The sequence below is a fragment of the Zootoca vivipara genome, chromosome 8 (assembly GCF_965207765.1).
Source record: "Zootoca vivipara chromosome 8, rZooViv2.hap1.1, whole genome shotgun sequence".
In the NCBI taxonomy this organism is placed as follows: domain Eukaryota; kingdom Metazoa; phylum Chordata; class Lepidosauria; order Squamata; family Lacertidae; genus Zootoca; species Zootoca vivipara.
Window position 1 is genome coordinate 36,077,987 of NC_142591.1, and position 19,302 is coordinate 36,097,288.

General features: G+C 42.4%; 1 long non-coding RNA gene across 2 annotated transcripts in view; it reads left to right on the top strand.

Annotated features, from left to right (window-relative positions):
• LOC132592551 (uncharacterized) overlaps positions 1-19,302 on the top strand; it is a 108,721-nt gene that overhangs the window by 4,561 nt on the left and 84,858 nt on the right. Inside the window, exons 3-5 of one of the 2 annotated variants that reach the window (XR_015951427.1) lie at positions 1,029-1,240; positions 3,548-4,606; positions 8,469-8,569. This is a non-coding gene — a long non-coding RNA (uncharacterized LOC132592551). The remainder of the gene's footprint in view (positions 1-1,028; positions 1,241-3,547; positions 4,607-8,468; positions 8,570-19,302) is intronic. The other variant, XR_015951426.1, reaches the window with a different exon arrangement.

The following is a 19,302-nucleotide window of genomic DNA, read 5'->3' on the forward strand; positions in this document are numbered from 1 at the left end:
TTGTGGGAAATCTATGTCTTCCCAAGCTTTGCAACATTAATAGAGTCAATACCAAAGTGGCCTGAACATAAATGTATCTCACCTATGAAGAATGGAAACATAGAGCCTTGTGTGCTCAGGCGTTCTAGCTCTGCGTTCCTTCATTGATTAGAGGATTGGTCTAGATCAGGCATCCCCAAACTTCGGCCCTCCAGATGTTTTGGACTACAATTCCCATCATCCCTGACCACTGGTCCTGTTAGCTATGGATCATGGGAGTTGTAGGCCAAAACATCCGGAGGGCCGCAGTTTGGGGATGCCTGTTCTGATTCAAGATCTCTAGGAAGGAGAGCCCACTAGCCCTAAGGTAATTGATCCCATTCAGTGGATGTTAGTTCAATAAAGTAAGTTGGGGCACTGCCTTGCCAAGCTGAAACTGCCATTGGCTAGTACCGACCTGACTACCTCTTTATCTACAACCAGTCTATGGGATGTCACTGGCTGTTACCTTTCTCCTCCTTATTCTAAGAGTCGCCCTTATTGAATTCAGCCAGGAAGACAGTGGGGACCAAACCAGAATAAGTTGGCTATGCCCTATCATTAGCTTTAGCTCTGGTTTCTCTTAGCATTAGAACCTCTGCCTTCCACCCTACCAGTCCCAATGGGCACTAACCTCTACTGTACTGGTCTCATTATCAAATTGCTTTTATTGTTAAGAATTTTCACCGAATGTTCTGTTGACATCTATGTTCCTTTAACTTAAGGCCTTTAGATCTTCAGTTATGTAAGGTGTGCTGTCATGCCCTCAGGTTAAATTTATTTAGGTCCTTCAACCATTCCTCATAGGACTTGCTTTCCATCCCATCCCATGCCCATTGCTGTCCTCTAAACATTTCTCCCAATTTATCTGCATCCTTTTGAAAGGCTCACACCCAGGACAAGATGCAGCACTCCAGATGATCTCTGATCAGTATGAAATTCCTTTTCATAGCTTGAAAACTATAGTTCTATTAGTGCAGTCTAACACTGCATTGGTCTTTCTTTTGCAGCCATGAGAAGTTTCTGATTCATGTTCAGCTTATGATCAACTACAATATCTAGATCTTTCTTTCATATATCTACTGCCAAGCCGGTATCCCCCATCCTACAGCTGTCACTTGATTTGTGTGTGAACATCATATTGCAAGGCAAAAGAGAGTGAGGCTTGTCTATCACTACGGCCAAACACCTTTGTTCTTGTCAGATTTAACAAAGCAAAGTGGTAAGGGACTTAAATTATTTTTGTGTCTAAGGATTTGTTTACATCCAACTCTGCTGAATTTTTGTGGGCTTACTGATTATTAAACGTGTATTAGAATAACTCCCACCGAAACCTTGAAAATGTATAATATGCTATGCTGCATGCTGAGTTCCCTTGCATCTAAAAAAACTGTCAAAGGCTGCACTTACTTAATGGGATATGAATCTGAATAAATACATATAGGATTGCACTGTTAACTATCATGAGTGCAATGTATAAAATCTAGAACAGTGGTTCCCAATAAGCTAATTACTGAGGACCCATTTTTTTCAAAAGCGAAGCCACAGCCCCCCCCCTACTTTTGAAAATGTTGATAAATCTATGGTAGTTACCTATGCAAAGGAATTGTTTGAACAAAATGTGGGGTAGCCCCTAATGAGCAAAGGATTTTAGGCATACTAAAAAAACAGACTAGGGCTGAGCAATATCTGGCTTTCAGCATCATGATTTATCAGCAGCTAAACATCACAATATTCTGATATATCGCAGTGTCTGAAACTGGAGCTCAGGCATGGAGATGAGGGAAGAAGCATCCACAGAGATCAGAGGGGGGGGGAAGAGATGAAATGGAGTTACCTCCACTGCGTGGTTTGGGTGAGAAGGGATGGGAATGCTGTCATTGGGGCAGCCAGCAAAGATGCATGTCCACTGTGGCTGCTGCTGCTTTCCTATTGACTGAGAAAAGCTGCTCCGCCCCCCTGCCAGGGGAAATTAGTGCCACAGTGGCCACAGTGCCTTGAAGTGAGGTCAATCAGCTCCCCTGTTCACTGTCAGCATGAGGGGAAGGCAGAGCCTTGAAATTGGCTGCCTTGGTGTCCCTCTGCATGAGGGAAGGCAGCTCAGATCAGAAGCATTATCGGCTGAGATCATCATGCAATATCGGTGGTGCCTTGAAATTGGCTGCCCTGTTCTCCCTCGCGTGAGGAGCGATATGTTGCTGCGTATTGCCAGGTCAAAATCGTTATCGCGGTGTGATTTCGGCCAATATATTGAAAAATCGTGCAGCGCTAAAACAGACCATAACATTTGTGATATTACTATGCAAAAATGACAAAATGTAGTGTGGGGGAGGCAAGGGTTGGGGCCCTGGACCCCCTGGGTGTGTTACGCAGAGCCCCAGGGGTCCCTGGACCCCGAATTAGGAACCACTGACCTTGAACATTACATCAGAATTGGATTAAATTCCCCTTAATTTAAGAAGATAATACTTTTTTGTTAACCTGCATTGCACATTAAAACTAGAAGCACACATAATAAGGGATCACCTTCTTACTGAAAAGTAAGTAGAGATTATATAAATCTTTTTTAAATAATCATGCTATTGTTTATGAAATTATATATATGGAGGTAAGACATTGCATTTAGTTGTTACATTAAGAGCATGTTTTATATTAAGAAATAGAATCTTTTCATAAAGTTTAACTTGGATAAATAGCTCACATAAATCTTCCTGAGGTCACAGAGATAAATCATCTTCAAGTAAACTTTCTTTCTCATTTGCCTGAAAATAAATTATGATTCAGCTGTTGGGGTTGTTACAAAGCAAAAATGAGAACATATATTTCATACTTTTATTCTTCATAACACTATCAAGCATGGATTTTAATGTTTTTCTGATGATGATGCCCAATTCTTATGGGATTTGAAATAGGCCACACAGAAAAGTGTCCAGATCACTTATGTGAAAAAGTTATCTTGTTAAACCATAGCTATACTGCAGTGTGAGAAGAAATGACAGAAGGACCTCCATCTCCAAAGGAGATTGCATTCACACTCTTTTGCACCCACTATTTTTTGAAAATGCTGACTTCCAGGGAAATTACAACTCTCATGATCACCTGTCATGATGGTGACATATTACCTGTGGTATAGGCCTTTGGTCCAAGCCAGCAGAACCCTTATGTTCATATGACAGTATTGCTTCTCCATGATGGCATAAAACTGTAGCATAAATTCATTTGAAGAGCTTGTGGTAGTCTTAAGTGACATGCTACCCTGTCCAGTCATTTTGGTTTGTTTCTGGTTCTCAGAATAAATTGTATTGCTTAAAAAAACAAAGAAAGAAAGAAAGTGGTCTAAATTGGTTGGATTTTGTGCAATGCTATGAAAGGTTGCTCAGTAGCAAGTCCTACTGTGATTCTATCGGCTTTCCCCCAGAAATGTGTGCATGCTGTTGCAGCCTAAATTCGGAAATTTTGTTTATCCTGCTCAATGTTTCATATATCCCCGATTCTTCACTTTTTCAATCTGTTTGTCCCCACATCACAGGAATATAATTTAAAAGCACAGAAGCATACACAAATGTCAAATATTTTCCCCAAACCAAGTTGTTTTGAGCAACATTTTCTAGCCAAAATGAAGACACCAAAGGACATGGCCACATCATTTGTCACAAAGAGGAATCATCAGCATAAATTCAACAGGATTCATCTGAACAATGCAATTCCTTCCTATTTTGTTGTTTTTATAAGATTATTTTAACATGGTTTCTAACATCCAGAACAGTATCTGTCAACTGAGACTTTTAGTAAGTTGGGCTGTTTGGAAGTCTGTGAATGGTTGGGCAGGGCAGGAGGGTGGGGAAGCGTCATGTAAAATAAAAACTCTCCAAAACTCCCTGTCCATCATATTGAGGACTTGTAAAACGTACTCATCGTAGAAGCTGACAAGACCTGAGAAGAGTTGGTTAAACTATCCAATGGATTGATGCATTGATCACTGAATCAGGGACAATGTCAGCTTCAGTATGACTACACGAAAGTAAGTGAGCGGTAAATTGACAAATTCTTCCATAAAACCAGAGAACAGGCTATTTATTATGCCCTGGCTGAGGTCCCAAATCTACTTTGCCAGGAAAATCCATGTGCTTTTAATGATGTTCCACTAACATGCATTTTTAATGAAAGAAAGTAGAGGTCTCTCTTTTTCCGATATAAAGCTCTAAAAAGCATCCTGCACATTGTCAGAAAAATACTATTATGCCATGAGAGTTTATTTTGAGCTAGTTTATCTTGGTTATTCAGCTCTCAGAAATGATACTTATTTTTGCTAAGTACTTAGGGGAAAATAACTTATGCCTAGGCCTCCCCCCCCCCAGCAGAACTCACTGAAACTTTGTTCCAACACCTCTCAGGTGGGCGCCATTGTCATTATAAAAGAACAAGGGAGGTGTTCATAGTGCATTTTCAGGGCCATTTTAAAGTGCTTGCCTTAACCTTTAGAACTCTAAATGGTTTGGACCTGAGCTACTTGTCGGATCATCTACACCAGGACCATCCTTCCTGCACATAGAGATCTCAGAAGCCTTCTTGCTGAGTTTGCACCCAGGTGTGTACCTTTTCTGTGGCAACTCCGCATCTTTGGAACAAAGAAGAACTGCAGCTGACTGCTGCATTCCAGAATTTTCAAGAAGCCTTAAATATATCTACATATTTGTTTTGACTTGCCTTCAAGTAATTTTGTCCCACTGTCTGGATAAAGACTTTACCATTATGTAATGAAAGTTTTGGATAGGTTTTATTGTTTTGGTTCTGTGTATTTTTTTTTAATTGCTGTAAACTTCTTTGAAGGTGCTTTGCTCAGAAAAGCATACCATAGAATTGCGCACACACAAACACGTTTAAATAATATCTAAATTTTAAACCGCAAATGGAGTAAGCAAAATGGCCTTGATCCATTTACCGAGTAAAGGTAAAGGTAAAGGGACCCCTGACCATTAGGTCCAGTCATGACCGACTCTGGGGTTGCACGCTCATCTCACATTATTGGCTGAGGGAGCCGGCGTACAGCTTCCAGGTCATGTGGCCAGCATGACAAAGCCGCTTCTGGCAAACCAGAGCAGCACATGGAAATGCCGTTTACCTTCCCGCTGTAGTGGTTCCTATTTATCTACTTGCATTTTGACGTGCTTTCGAACTGCTAGGTTGGCAGGAGCAGGGGCCAAGCAACGGGAGCTCACCCCATCACAGGGATTCGAACCGCCAACCTTCTGATCAGCAAGCCCTAGGCTCAGTGGTTTAACCCACAGAGCCACCTGGGTCCCCGAGTAGAGGATGCTTTACCGAGTAGAGGATGCCAAATGAATCTGCAGCTAAAGTGGCACCCAATAATCAGATTGTTGTCCCATTGAGACAAACAATACAAAATTGGCTTGGGTGTCACTGTTTTGATTTCACTGGGCTGTGGATCACTGCTTAAGTATGAAAAATGCACACTCACATTTTGAAAGCGGGTATAATTCCATATTTACAGTGTGTTAATATGATGGCTTCCCATTTCTTATTGCCTTGGAGAGAATATTTATTATACAGATAGATTATGGATGTGTGTTGGGAACCCCATTTAGAATATTCCACTGAAATAATGGCTGATGCTGTAAAATATTTATTCATTTACTGCTCTAATTTAAGTACAGTACATTAAGAAATACTGCATATGAGTCAGACCTCAAAGGCTAGGCTGTTAACACATTTCATCTTCAATGGCAACCTTCACTGAACCTTTAAATCATGCTTGTAATATAGAATTCATTTTAAAATTTATTACAGTGCATAAAGGTCTTTGCATACTTAATAAGTTGCTTTATGGAGATGGGGTGCGATCTTTCCCCTGTTATATTAATGCAAGAACTAAGCCATTTCTACATTTGAAGAGTGATACAAATCCTACAGGTGAAGAAACTGAACTTGACGCAAAAGACCAGAAATAACGTAATGAACAACATACCTTTTTAACCATTCAAACCTTTTGATAGATTCTGTTGCACACTTTCCTCTTGAAGTTTGCCACTGTGGGTAGCTTTTGCATAAATTCTTTGTCAATTGTTTCTCTATCAATAACAGACTTGCACAATCTAAGGCCTGTTAATTCTCTAGCCTTATTTGGATGATCACCTTACACCTGTGATTCTAAATGTTGGAAGGAGAGTGAGGGCACACTGTCAATAATAATAATAATAATAATAATAATAATAATAATAATAATAATAATAATAATAATTTATTATTTATACCCCGCCCATCTGGCCGGGTTCCCCCAGCCACTCTGGGCGGCTTCCAACAAAACACCAAAATACAGAAATCCATCAAACATTAAAAGCTTCCCTAAACAGGGCTACCTTAAGATGCCTTCTAAAGGTCTGGTAATTGTTGTTCTCTTTGACCTCTGGTGGGAGGGCATTCCACAGGGTGGGTGCCACTACCGAGAAGGCCCTCTGCCTGGTTCCCTGTAACTTAGCTTCTCGTAGCGAGGGAACCGCCAGAAGGCCCTCGGCGCTGGACCTCAGTGTCCGGGCAGAACGATGGGGGAGGAGACACTCCTTCAGGTATACTGGACCAAGGCCGTTTAGGGCTTTAAAGGTCAGCACCAACACTTTGAATTGTGCTCGGAAACGTCTACTCTAGCCTCATGTACTCTTGTCTTGTCACATCACTGTTTCCATGCCCTCTGCCCTCTGCCAGAAGAACCTCCTTTTCTTGTGGTGACATCACATGCTATTTATGACACAGAATTATCCGGCTACTAAATCATGCAGAGTGCAGAAGGTTCTCCACTGCAGAGATTTGCCTCCACTTTCCTCATGGGATGTAGAATCACATGTCTGAATAGGCATGCCTGGAGGAAATATTCTGAAATATCCATTTTTATTTGTTGCTCCTCCTCTCCCTGGATCCAGAGGCACTTGATGGAACTAGTAGCTGTTTTCCCAGCTGGATCATAAAGATAGTTGCTACATCTTACAAAATTCCTTTTCCGTGTGCATATGGGTGATTTTCACTTTTAATGTGTCAAGCCTGTATTTGTGGCTATTGGTACGGAGCCTGTAGCTTTAATGGTACTAATCAGTGCCTTTCATGCCCACACATTCTTCACACACTCGAGAATCTCGAGACACTTTGGAGACATGAATAATTCATGATTGCTGATTTTGTTATTTTACATTTATATTACAATTGTAACCATAGAAACAGCTTACTATTGTGTGAAAATGGCCTGGTTTGTACGTCTTGTGAAACTATAGTTGATGTCGAAATGGGATTTGATGCAAATGAGCACCGTGGTCCCGGTGCTTCACTCCTCTGCCAGGCTATGCCTGGAGCAGCAAGCCACAACCCAAGCCACACTTGGGTTCATGACACATTGAGCAGCAGACATGCACAAGAAAAAGCTCACTTCCGAGGCAGCTTTGCCCGAGACAAGCCCAAGGAAAGGGCCAGGATTGGCTTTGAGATGGACTTTGTTGGATACAACCCACTGGTCTTATGAACTAGCACAGTCTGGCACACTGATAATATTACTTTTGATATCATTTCAGAAGAATAAATATTTCCAAATCAGCTATTAAACTAACTGCACTACTAACCTGTTAATTAAAGTACAACCTTTATCAAGAGGAGCAGAGATTTGATGGAGATTAATTATCACCAACGTTATTATAGGCCTAACATTGCACATTCTGAATTCTAATTTTGATCTGATTAATTAAACTGGCCTTGTATAACTGGGCTATAAATTATTTTTAACACACTGATGCTTCCAAGTAGCATCCTTCTAGTTGTATTGAAATTAAAGGGGGAAGGGGAGCAGTGATCACATATTTCAATATAAGTAAATTATTGTCTTGTCTCAAGGATGTAGACAAATTTGTTACAGCCCTAACCAACAATTTTATATAGATTTCTTGATTACTTTTGTAATTATTGCTTAATGAATAAAAAAGCTACTCCTTAGCAAAATAGTAAAGACTGATTTTCCTCTTTTTTTCTAATTTATTATCTTGCTCCCAAATAGACAATATTGTATTACAATATTACAAGCACTGCAATGTTACAATATGAGGAAGCAAAATAAACCTTCATATTCTGCCCATATTAGTTACCATCACGCCTACGCATAGAATAAATGGATTAGGAAAGAGAGGGAGGAGGCTGGGTTCTTGATGTAAAGGAGAAGGAGAAGGAGAAGGAGAAGGAGAAGGAGAAAGAGAAAGAGAAGGAGAAGGAGAAGGAGAAGGGGAGGAGGAGGAGGAGGAGGAGGAGGAGGAGGAGGAGGAGGAGGAGGAGGAGGAGGAGGAGGAGGAGGAGGATCTAGCTGAAACAGTTCAGCTTACTTTCACGATTCCATATTACAGTTATTCTACAGTCTTTAATGCTGCAATCTCCAGACCACTTTACCTGGAAATGTCTTTCAGCTGGTTGTACAAGTTTGAAAAGAAGATCTGGCTACAACTGTGTTCAACCTGCATACAGGTGACTGTCCAGCAACTTGTCTGAGTTCTCAGCCACAACTCAGGTCAGTGTTCAACACTGTCTGCAGCAAGTAAAGGTAAAGGGACCCCTGCCCATTAGGTGCAGTCGTGACCGACTCTGGGGTGCGGTGCCCATCTCGCATTATTGGCCAAGGGAGCCGGCGTACAGCTTCCAGGTCATGTGGCCAGCATGACAAAGCCGCTTCTGGCAAATCAGAGCAGCACACGGAAACGCCATTTACCTTCCCGCTGTAGCAGTACCTATTTATCTACTTGCACTTTGATGTGCTTTCGAACTGGTAGGTTGGCAGGAGCTGGGACCGAGCAACGGGAGCTCACCCCATCGAAGGGATTCAAACCGCTGACCTTCTGATCGGCAAGCCCTAGGCTCTGTGGTTTAACCCACAGCGTAGCAAGGCTGAAACACTCAGCTTAGGGGTAGTCTGCATGGTGCCCTCCAGTGGTCCAGGTGCCCTCTGACATTCTTGACCATTGGCTGGGGCTGATGGTTGTTGGAGTCCAACAAATCCAGAAGGCGCCACATTAGGTGCCCCAACCTACATCCTAGTTTTTTCCTTGGGCATGTCTCAGACAAAGCTGGCTCAGAAGGTGGGAAAATGCTGTTGCATTCAGGTCCTGCTTGAAAGGCTTCCTGAAGGTATCTAGTTAGCCATTGTGAGAAGAGAATGCTGGAGCAGATGGAACTTGGGCTTGAGTCAGCAGGACTCTTTTTATATTCTTACGTTGTTGTCATCTTCAATGAAATTGGTACACAGGGATCATATGAAGACATTTGCCAGGCATGTGTTCCACTCACTTTTTAATTCTTCACACACCATCCAATACAGCTACACATGGATACACAAATATTGCTGCCTTCCTTCCTTCCTTCCTTCCTTCCTTCCTTCCTTCCTTCCTTCCTTCCTTCCTTCCTTCCTTCCTTCCTTTGGCAGGAACAATTAGTTTGTGTAGAGATTATTTCATTTCCGGGTATACAAACTTCAAATGTCAATTACTGAGCATGAAAGCTTTCCTTAGAAAAACTGGATAGAAGACATTTATCTTCCCTGCCCCTCTCTCATTCACCATCGGTCTTTCTCTCACACAGCATCCTTGTTCTTATCTTCTCTCTCCCCCCCCCCCTGAACTATAAAAATCCTTCCCTTTTACTCTTCATTAAAAGATTATTATATGCTACTTTGGATCATTGTTACAAATAAAGTATAAAAACCAGTTTATGAGGCATAATAAACTAGGGCATGGTTGGTTTTTTTGGTTCAGTTTTTAACAGTGCCTTTGCATCCATTATTTTCTATTGCGCTGCAGCCTGATTGATCTTTTAATTGTCCCTAATTTATGTTCATCTTAATGCAACTTGATTATTTACTTCATTGCAGAAGGCGAAGAATGACATTATGTATAAGCACCCTTGCTTGTACATAAAGAAATGCTTTCATGAGGAAAAACAAATGAAATCCTATTCATTTTAGAGGTTTAATCCCCCCAGAAAAGTTATAAGTAAATTTTAAAAAGATCCATAGCTGCCAAGTTTTCCCTTTTCTCGTGAGGAAGCCTATTCAGCATAAGGGAAAATCCCTTTAAAAAAGGGATAACTTGGCAGCTATGAAAAGATCTCATTTGAGGCAGTGAGAATAATATTTTGAATCAATAGGCTGACTGCAAATTTAATCATTAGTATACATGCTTGACAATATTTTGTGTGAATAGGTCATGTGCACAACTTGCTGGTCAAAAGCCATATGAACCAGAAATCTGCGGTAATTTATTGCAGTTTAGAAGAACATCCTGAGTATGTATTCTGTATGGGTGCATTTTATTTATCAATGCTTAAAACTTATATCCTACCAGCATGGTTTATAAAAGCTCTCAGGCCAGCTTCCAAAGACTTAAAGCAGAATCCTAACCATGTCTTTTCAGAAGTAAGGCAGTCTCCTAAGTTTCCATGCAAGTAAATCATAGATGAAAAACACAGGGTGATTTTATTAAATCTGGGTCAGTAGGACAGTGATTGGTATCTGCTCTTTGTGAGTACTTTTTATTTCTGCAGGCTGATTAGAAGCTTTTAAATGTACCTTGGAGAAAGACTTACAAATGGAAACAGCTGATTCTAAGTGGAATGCAATTTGGGCACCGAAGCCTTTTAAATCAAACACAGTCTATCTAAGGAAGGCATGGCAAAACCTGGCCCTCCAGCTGTTTTTGGGACTACAATTCCCATCATCCCTGACCACTGCTCCTGTTAGTTAGGGATGATGGGAGTTATAGTCCAAAAACAGCTGGAGGGCCAAGATTGGCCATGCCTTATCTAAGGGAATATTCCTCAAAAATTCTGCAAAGGCAGCACACCACTCCTGTGCAGGTTTCAGGAGGGGCATTTCCCCACATGGTGAGAATGCCTTCTGGCATCCAAGCTCTGGACTGATAATTTTCAAGAAATATACTTTTAAAAAAATTGTTTTCCCCACCCCACATCTTGCCCTTTTCAATTTGTGAGATGATAAAACAATGACCTTCTGTTCTAAGGAACTTCTCGTATGAATGCTAAAATAGGGAGGGTGTTCGGCAGCGCGAAGCAAGTGCCCCACCCCCATCACGCTGTTGCATTTATAGGTCCCCGGGATCATGCCACTCACCTCAATTGGCCCAAACAGCCAACCGCGATCCAGACAAGGCTTGGGCCACAACACACCCCATGGGGCTGGCTTAAGGGTTTCAAGTGCAACCAGGACCCTCAATTTAGCAGGATCCCATTTGTCTTTGCACTGTGACATGGCTGGCTGGGTGGCTGTGTACATTAGGCAAAACACTTTGGATCAGGGGTTCACAAACTATGCTCTGTGAACCACCTGTGTTCCTCAAGCGTCATTCAGGTGAACTGTGGCATATCTGCAAAAACGCAATTAAAAATCATAAAGCATGCAGTACAGTGCATTACAGTTGCTTCAACAAACAGAAAACTCATTAAGTGGTATGCCATGGCTCTGAGTGTTATCCAATGTTAGTGATCCTCAGAGTAGATCCTTTGAAACCAATATACTTCAATGGATCTGCACTACTCTGAGTATAACTTAGTTGGCTATTGCCCTCTGTTTCTTAGCCACAGAAGAAGAAGAGAAGAGTTTGGATTTGATATCCCACTTTATCAAAACCCTAAGGAGTCACAAAGTGGCTAACAATCTCCTTTCCCTTCCTCCCCCACAACAAACACTCTGTGAGGTGAGTGAGGCTGAGAGACTCCAGAGAAGTGCGACTAGCCCAAGGTGGAGGAGCGGGGAAGCGAACCTGGTTCACCAGATTACGAGTCTACCGCTCTTAACCACTACACCACACTGGCTCTCACAGGTCTTTGGGGGAGGGTGCATGTGTGCCCTGCCCATGTTTGCTCCACCCAGCATTGGAATGCATTGCCCAGCAGGCTGAACGTAGCTCCCCACCTCTGGTGTGCCTAAGCCCATGTACTTAAATGTAGAGGATTTGTGTCTAATGGATAAATTAGTTGTGCATTCTTTTTTTAAAAAACCAAGAATGAAGCTTACAGTCAAGTCATTTTCGAGATGTCATACTGCAGATAAAAGCAGATGGTTGCATTTCCCTCTCACCTTTTCTTATCACAAGAGTACACCCCCCCTTCTTTTTGCTGGCAAAGTTGTGATCTATGTTTTATTCTCCAGAAGAGTATGGATCATTAGAAAAATAAGTGAGATCCTTTAATTTTATGTTGAAATGTACAGCTTGAAAAAGTATTCAACGGCTAGATTTCAGCGGCTGTAAAAGTTGTACTAGGCTCTTACATAAATCTTGATAACTGGAGCTCTGTCCTACCGATTTGCACTGCCTTGTATATTTTATGGGAAGTTTTTGAAAGTTCAGCTTTATTTGTGAGAAATTAAGAGATAGCGGGTAGAAAGTTTCAGTGGAATAGCTGTTGTCATTATATGGTTTATAGAAATGAATACACATTTCACTGTGTACTGCCCAGGTAGTTCTGTTGATGGAACTTCTAGGAGAGGCCAGGAAATGGGGACTATAGTTTAAGATACTATAGCTTAGGAAGAACAGAGCTCATGTGCTGTTTGAACTACAGCAGAATAAAAGGAGGATACATGCTATCCACCCAGCAACCCATATGATCTTATTCATGCATAACTTATAGGATTTGCCTCCACAGGATGTAATGATGGCCACCAACTCCAGGGATGGCCTACCCATGAGTCAGGGTGAAGCCCACGGGTACTCTGCCTGTCCCGCCATCTCCACCAGAGAAGCAGCACCAGCTTCCGGTGAGATCTCACCAAACTCTCACAAGATCACAGTGAAATCTCGCAAGAGCTTGCTGAAATTTTGAGATTTCAGCAAGATCTCATTGGAAGCCACCACTGCACTGCTGATGCCTCCCTTACCTGGCTTGGGTGGTGGCACCAGCTTCCGGTGAGATCTTTTGGGGCGGCATGGTGGGAATGGTGATGGCGGCAGAGCAGTGCAGTGCAGTGGTATATTCCTGTTTTGCCTCAATGGCGAAACAGGGCTAGACACTCCTGAGCAGCTCAGAGACAAATTCATGGAGGATGAGGCTATCAGTGGCTACTAGTCATATGACTGTGCAATGTTTCCAGTATCAGAGGTAATATTCCTCTGAATTCCAGCTTCTGGAGAGGACATGTGGGGAGAGTGCTATGTAGGTAAGTAAAAAGGTAAAAGACCCCTGGACGGTTAAGTCCAGTCAAAGGTGACTATGGGGTTGCGGCGCTCATCTCACTTTCAGGCAGAGGGAGCCAGCGTTTGCCCACAGACAGCTTTCCGGGTCATGTGGCCAGCATGACTAAACTGCTTCTGGCACAACTGGACACCATGACAGAAGCCAGAGCACCTGGAAATGCTGTTTACCTTCCTGCCTCAGCAGTACCTATTTATCTACTTACACTGGCATGCTTTCAAACGGCTAGGTTGGCAGGAGCTAGGACAGAGCAATGGGAGCTCACGTTGTTGCAGGGATTCGAACTGCCGACCTTTTGATCAGCAAGCCCAAGAGGCTCTGTAGTCTGAACCACAGCGCCACCCACGTCCTTAGCACTCAGGTGCTGCTTGTGGGCTTCCCATACACATCTGACTGGCTACCATGAGAACTGGATGCTGGACTTGATGGGCCTTTGGTCTGATCCACGAGGGCTCTTCTTATGATTATATATACTTAAGCAAATGTATAACTGGAGGTAAAATTACAGTACTTATCTTCGGTATATTTTATAGGTAAAATTGTTCCAATTCCAATTTATAAATCCACTGCTGCTTCTGAATCTCCCTTTTAGTCTCCCTCTCCCCCCCCCACCTGTGCTTATGTATTAGTCATTTGTTTTCTTGAAGTCTGGGAAGAAAGATTTAATTTATTTGTGAAGTACTCCCAAATTGCCCAATAAATCAGTGCTTACTCATTTTCATGCTTTGCATCTGAACAACTTAAAAACGGCTAATGTTTCCACATTCAAACACTTGCAAGCAGGTTTGCCTGAGCATGAGCTAAAGGATTTTTGATACTGAACTTCTACTTGTATAAAAGTAAGCTCTTGCTTCAGCCTAGCCGAATTCTATACGTTGCTACGTTGCGCTGAAGTGATGGCTTATAGCAGTGGTTTAGAAACTGCTCCAAGGGTCTTCTAGAAGCTTATCGGGGGTTTGTCAATTGGAAAATTAGTAATGGTGAACCAGCTTCCATATAAGAAATCTTTCGTGACCACTACTTCTGTCCAGTGAGGTGCAGTAATCAGAAAATCTGTGTGTGCCCTAGGGGGAGTTCATTCTCAGATCACACTGGTTGTCATCTGGCACCCCACCTTAATACGCCCAGATTTATGAAATTTCAGATAGCAGATCTGCAGGTTTTTAAGCAGGCCTATCAATGTGCAGGACCAGTATTAACCCGAAAACCTGAAATTAACATGGTTACGAACAATGGTATATCCACATTTACAGAGATTAGCTGAATACAACTGAAACCTACAGCAAAATATTTATTATTTGTTTAGAGTTATTAATTACTTTTGTGGTGTGGAGCACTTCTGTTGACTGTCCCAGCCAGTCTCACCTTCCTTCAGGATAGTCCATTTCATTCCTACCTGCTCCTCACCCTACAGTTTTACATTCCCCAACAGGTACTCAGCAGTCTGTGGATACAAATTATGGTTAGTTCTCATTGGGCAGGCAGCTTCTTCTTCTTCTTCTTCTTCTTCTTCTTCTTCTTCTTCTTCTTCTTCTTCTTCTTCTTCTTCTTCTTCTTCTTCTTCTTCTTCTTCTTCTTCTCCTCACAGCCATCTCTAAAAAATATACATGGTGCTTTATTTTGGCTACACTATTACCGTAGTATATACAAGTGAAACTTGCAACAAAATGTTGCAGCATGTAACAGGAGTTAGCCAGCAGTAAATCACACAAAGTGGTGTTAACTCTTTATTAGAAAAAACAGGATCATGCCTTTCCTGGTTCTGGGAGACCAGCGGTGAGGGGAGCTTGTCACAGCAGGAGGGGAAGACACCCATGACTCTTCACCAGCCTGACTAATCTCTGCCTCTTGCTCCCTCATCCCACTCTCCTGCTGCAGCTTCTACTTCTGATTCTGGACTGCTCTCTGCCACAGTCTCTTCCCGCTCACTAAATCCTGTTACCTCTTCAGCTTCTGACACCTCCTCCCAGGCTTCTCTCCTCTGACTACTCATCATCATCCCACCAATAATATAATGGTTCTGAGCCCTGTTCCCTTGGGGGTTTCCCAGCTGGTGCCTCCCACCACTCTCTGAGTCTGCGCCAAACCAGTCTGTGACATGGCATAAAGTGGTCCTGTTCAGCATTTTAGCCAGCCAACCACACTTTCTTTCAAGATACTCCATTCCATTCCCATACTGCATTCCAGTTTTCTGTTTGTTTTCCCACCCAGCAAAAACTCAGCAATCTGTTGCCATTGAGCATGCTGAATCTCCAATGAACTGCACTGGGCTTCTGCCCTTATTCCCTCTACATACTAAAGGTTTTTCTTCTTCTTTTTCTTCTGCTTCAAAACATTGGAGCTGTCCACACACGCACACACACGCACCCCACACACATTGACAATTTATTTTGTTTCTCAGTTTCTCATTTTGCCTGCAGAGTGATCATAACTCAACACCCGAGACCAGGAAATTCATTGGCATGGAGAATAGGGTGAGAAAAAGAAGTCCACAAAAAGGAAATAAATAAAGGTTCTCAACTTGCTCCAACATTTTAAAGATTTTTTAAAATGCACTTTTTAAAAAACAAAGGCTTTGATGTGATAAATCATTTGCTGATGGAGACAATTTTTCACATAACTTAAATGCAGTAGAATCAATGTTTAATGTGCAGTGCATGCAGATAACCTTTGTCTGTGCTATCTCTGATAATGCATTCAGCACCTGCTTATTCAAACTGTTCTAGCCACTATTCTGAAATGCACAAAGCAGGTGTCACCTTTTTTGTTTTCTTTCTTTCTTTCTCTTATCAAATGGATCTAGTTTCTAGTTGATGGTTAAGAATGGCTTCAGTCACAATCACTTTGCTAGGAAAATAGCTAGCGGGGTGTGACAAATTGAAGCACTTTTAAAATGTTTATTTCTGCCCGGCTGACAAAGAGTTAACCCACCTCCAGCCTGACTGGCATAGAACCCTGATGGGGGCGGGACTGTGCCCGGTTTGAAAGGAGGGAGTGTCGGTTTGGTCAGTTAGGAGGGAGAGGGAGGAAGGTGTGGTGTGGTGTTATGTGGTGGCTTGTATGAAGACAGTGAAGAGGCTAGGAAATCTTAAAGTTAAATGTTTGACTGAGTTTATTTTGTACAACTGGAACAAAGCTAATTAATAAATGTCACGTTAAAGAAACCCTTATGTTTTTAACACAATAAAACTTCATCTCTGTTTTGCCAAAAAGGTCCGTCTTTATTTTTTCCAGCGAGGTACCAGGACTCACAGCCGGGGTGGCTCAAGAGAGGGCAAAACTCACCTCAGGCAGGGAGGTGGCAGTTTGTGTCCTGGAGTTACACGGAGGAGGCTTAGAAGGGTAACCTGAGGTGCCAAGAAGTTGCCAGAGTGCATAGGGCAAACTTCTACAGTGGGGAATCCAACTGAGGGAGACCCTTTACTGGAGGCAAGAGGTTATTCCGTGGGACAGCCTAGAGTTCCTTAAGGTACCAGGTCACGCAGGCTGGAAGGCTCTCCTTACTTAGAAACCCATTAGTAAAAGGGGTTTATTTTTGAGGCGGCAGGAGAAGAGGGTGGGTGTTTTCCCCTCTGGATTCCTGTGTCGCAGTGATAGTAAGAGAGAGTGGGACACGGGTCGTCACACGGGGCTAAACTCTTCTGCAGATCCATGGCCAGATAAGCACATATATGAATAACTTACATCTTTCTCTGCAAATGCATGGGCTACAAGTCTTGTCTCAAGCTTTCCCTCAGCTATAGAAACAGATTTCATAGAGAAATCATTTATGAGCTGTGGGACCTAACAGTTTTTTTTTAAAGGACAGGCAGAAAGACAGACACACACACACACACACACACAGAGAGAGAGAGAGAGAGAGAGAGAGATATGGTGTTCAATTGATTGAGGTTGAATCCTGACAAAACAGAAGCATTTCTGGGGGACAGTGGGCAAGCAGGTGTGGGGGACTTCCTGGTCCTTAAAGGAATAACTATGCACCTAAAGGACCAGGGACAGTCTGGGGGTCATTTTGGACTCACAGCTGTCCATGAAGGTGCAGGTTAATTCTGTGGCTATCAGCTCCATCTAGTATTCAAGTTGAGCCCCTACCAACTTGCGCACTGTTGTACAGGCCCTGGTTAACTTATGCATGGACTACTGCAATGCGCTCTATGTGGGGCTACCTTTGAAGGTGATTTGGAAACTACAACAGCTAGGCATAGCTGAATATCTGACATTAACACAGCAATCTGTACACATTTCCATTGGAACAGCTTCACTGAACAAAGTGAGACTTCTGAATAAACATGCATAGAATTGCAGTGAGATACAGGATCCATCATCCTGAACAGCTGAAGTATAAATGTCTCTGCTCTTCCCAATCTTTTCTTTGGAAGATAAGTGGCACTTGCTCATATCTGAAATAGGAGCTGTTGATGGCAAGTTGGATCCAGCATTGTAGCCTTGTCATTAGAAAGAATAGGTTCTCTACAAGTGTGAACTGTGTAGCCACAATATTATTCAAACATTAGAAAGATTAGAACAAATAACAAGTTTGAAATGTTTAAAAGGCTTGTTCAGTGTGAAAATGTTTTCAAATTGTTGTTGTTGTTTAGTCGTTTAGTCGTGTCCGACTCTTCGTGACCCCATGGACCATAGCACGCCAGGCACTCCTGTCTCGCACTGCCTCCCGCAGTTTGGTCAAACTCATGTTCGTAGCTTCGAGAACACTGTCCAACCATCTTGTCCTCTGTCGTCCCCTTCTCCTAGTGCCCTCAATCTTTCCCAACATCAGGGTCTTTTCCAAGGATTCTTCTCTTCTCATGAGGTGGCCAAATTAGGCCTTTGTAAAAGAAAATATTTTTTGCCACTTATTGCTTATTAATGTATAGGTGCTCTCTAAAAGCCAGTTTTAGCTAGCTGTTCTAAATTATACCAGACCCTCCAAGTGTCCCTATTTTCCAGGGACAGTCCCACGTTTACAGAAGCCATCCTGGTTTCTGAGTTGATTCCAGAATGTACCACTTTTCCTAAGGACATCCCTACTTTCATTGGAAAACTGTTGGAGGATATGAACTTAAGCAACCCACAAACCAAGGAGATAAATAAGGGAGCTGTGCCTGGAGGAAAAACTGTGAGGGGAGAGAGTTCATCAGGCAAGGCCTTCTTCCACCTGCCTTGCCCCACCCTCCAGTCTCTGCTTCTCAAATTGTATTGTATTATTTTATGCACTGTGGCTTGCCTTTGTTTTATTGATTATAGTTTAGAAATTATTCATTGTCATTGTTAAGAGTGGATTTCTGTTTAATTTTATATGCTGATACTGTATTATTATTCTATACTATTCTAATGATGGTTGAACGTTACTTTATTTGATGTAGGTTGCTTATTTTAAAGCTATGTTTTATTATTACATTTTTTGTATTGCATTAGATTCATAGCTGCCAAGTTATCCCTTTTTTAAAGGGACTTTCCCTTATGCTGAATAGGCTTCCTCACGAGAAAAGGGAAAACTTGGCAGCTATGATTAGATTGTTATAAGGTGTACGTTCTTCGGTTCTTCAGCTTGTAAACCGCCTTGAGTATTGTAAGATAGAAAGATGGTATAAAATTAAAAGTGATGATGATGATGATGATGATAAATCGGGTCCTCCCTTAAAGAGGGCATGTGTTGCAGTGAGACCTGGAACCCAATCCCCTGTGTTGTGGGTGGGTTCAATTGGTCAGCCACAACACCCGATTGGTAGCTCCCTCATTGCTGGGTTCAATCTGGCCAATGGGACGCAATCCAAACGGATCGAGGGACCTATATATGCCCATGCATGTGACCCAGAGCTTCCTTTTTTGGCGCATGCATTCGGAACACCCACCCACCTCTCCCTAATTTTAGGGCTTGTGCACTTGACCTTGCTATGCCATCATGTGTCATCTGTCGTTGGGACAGGGGCACGGCAGGAATTTCCCCCACTTGGCTGATTGGCTGTTGTCATTTGGGTTTTGCTTGCTGCTTAGCAAATCATCACAACTTGTAAGGTTGTGGATAGGCTCTGGTTCAGGTGA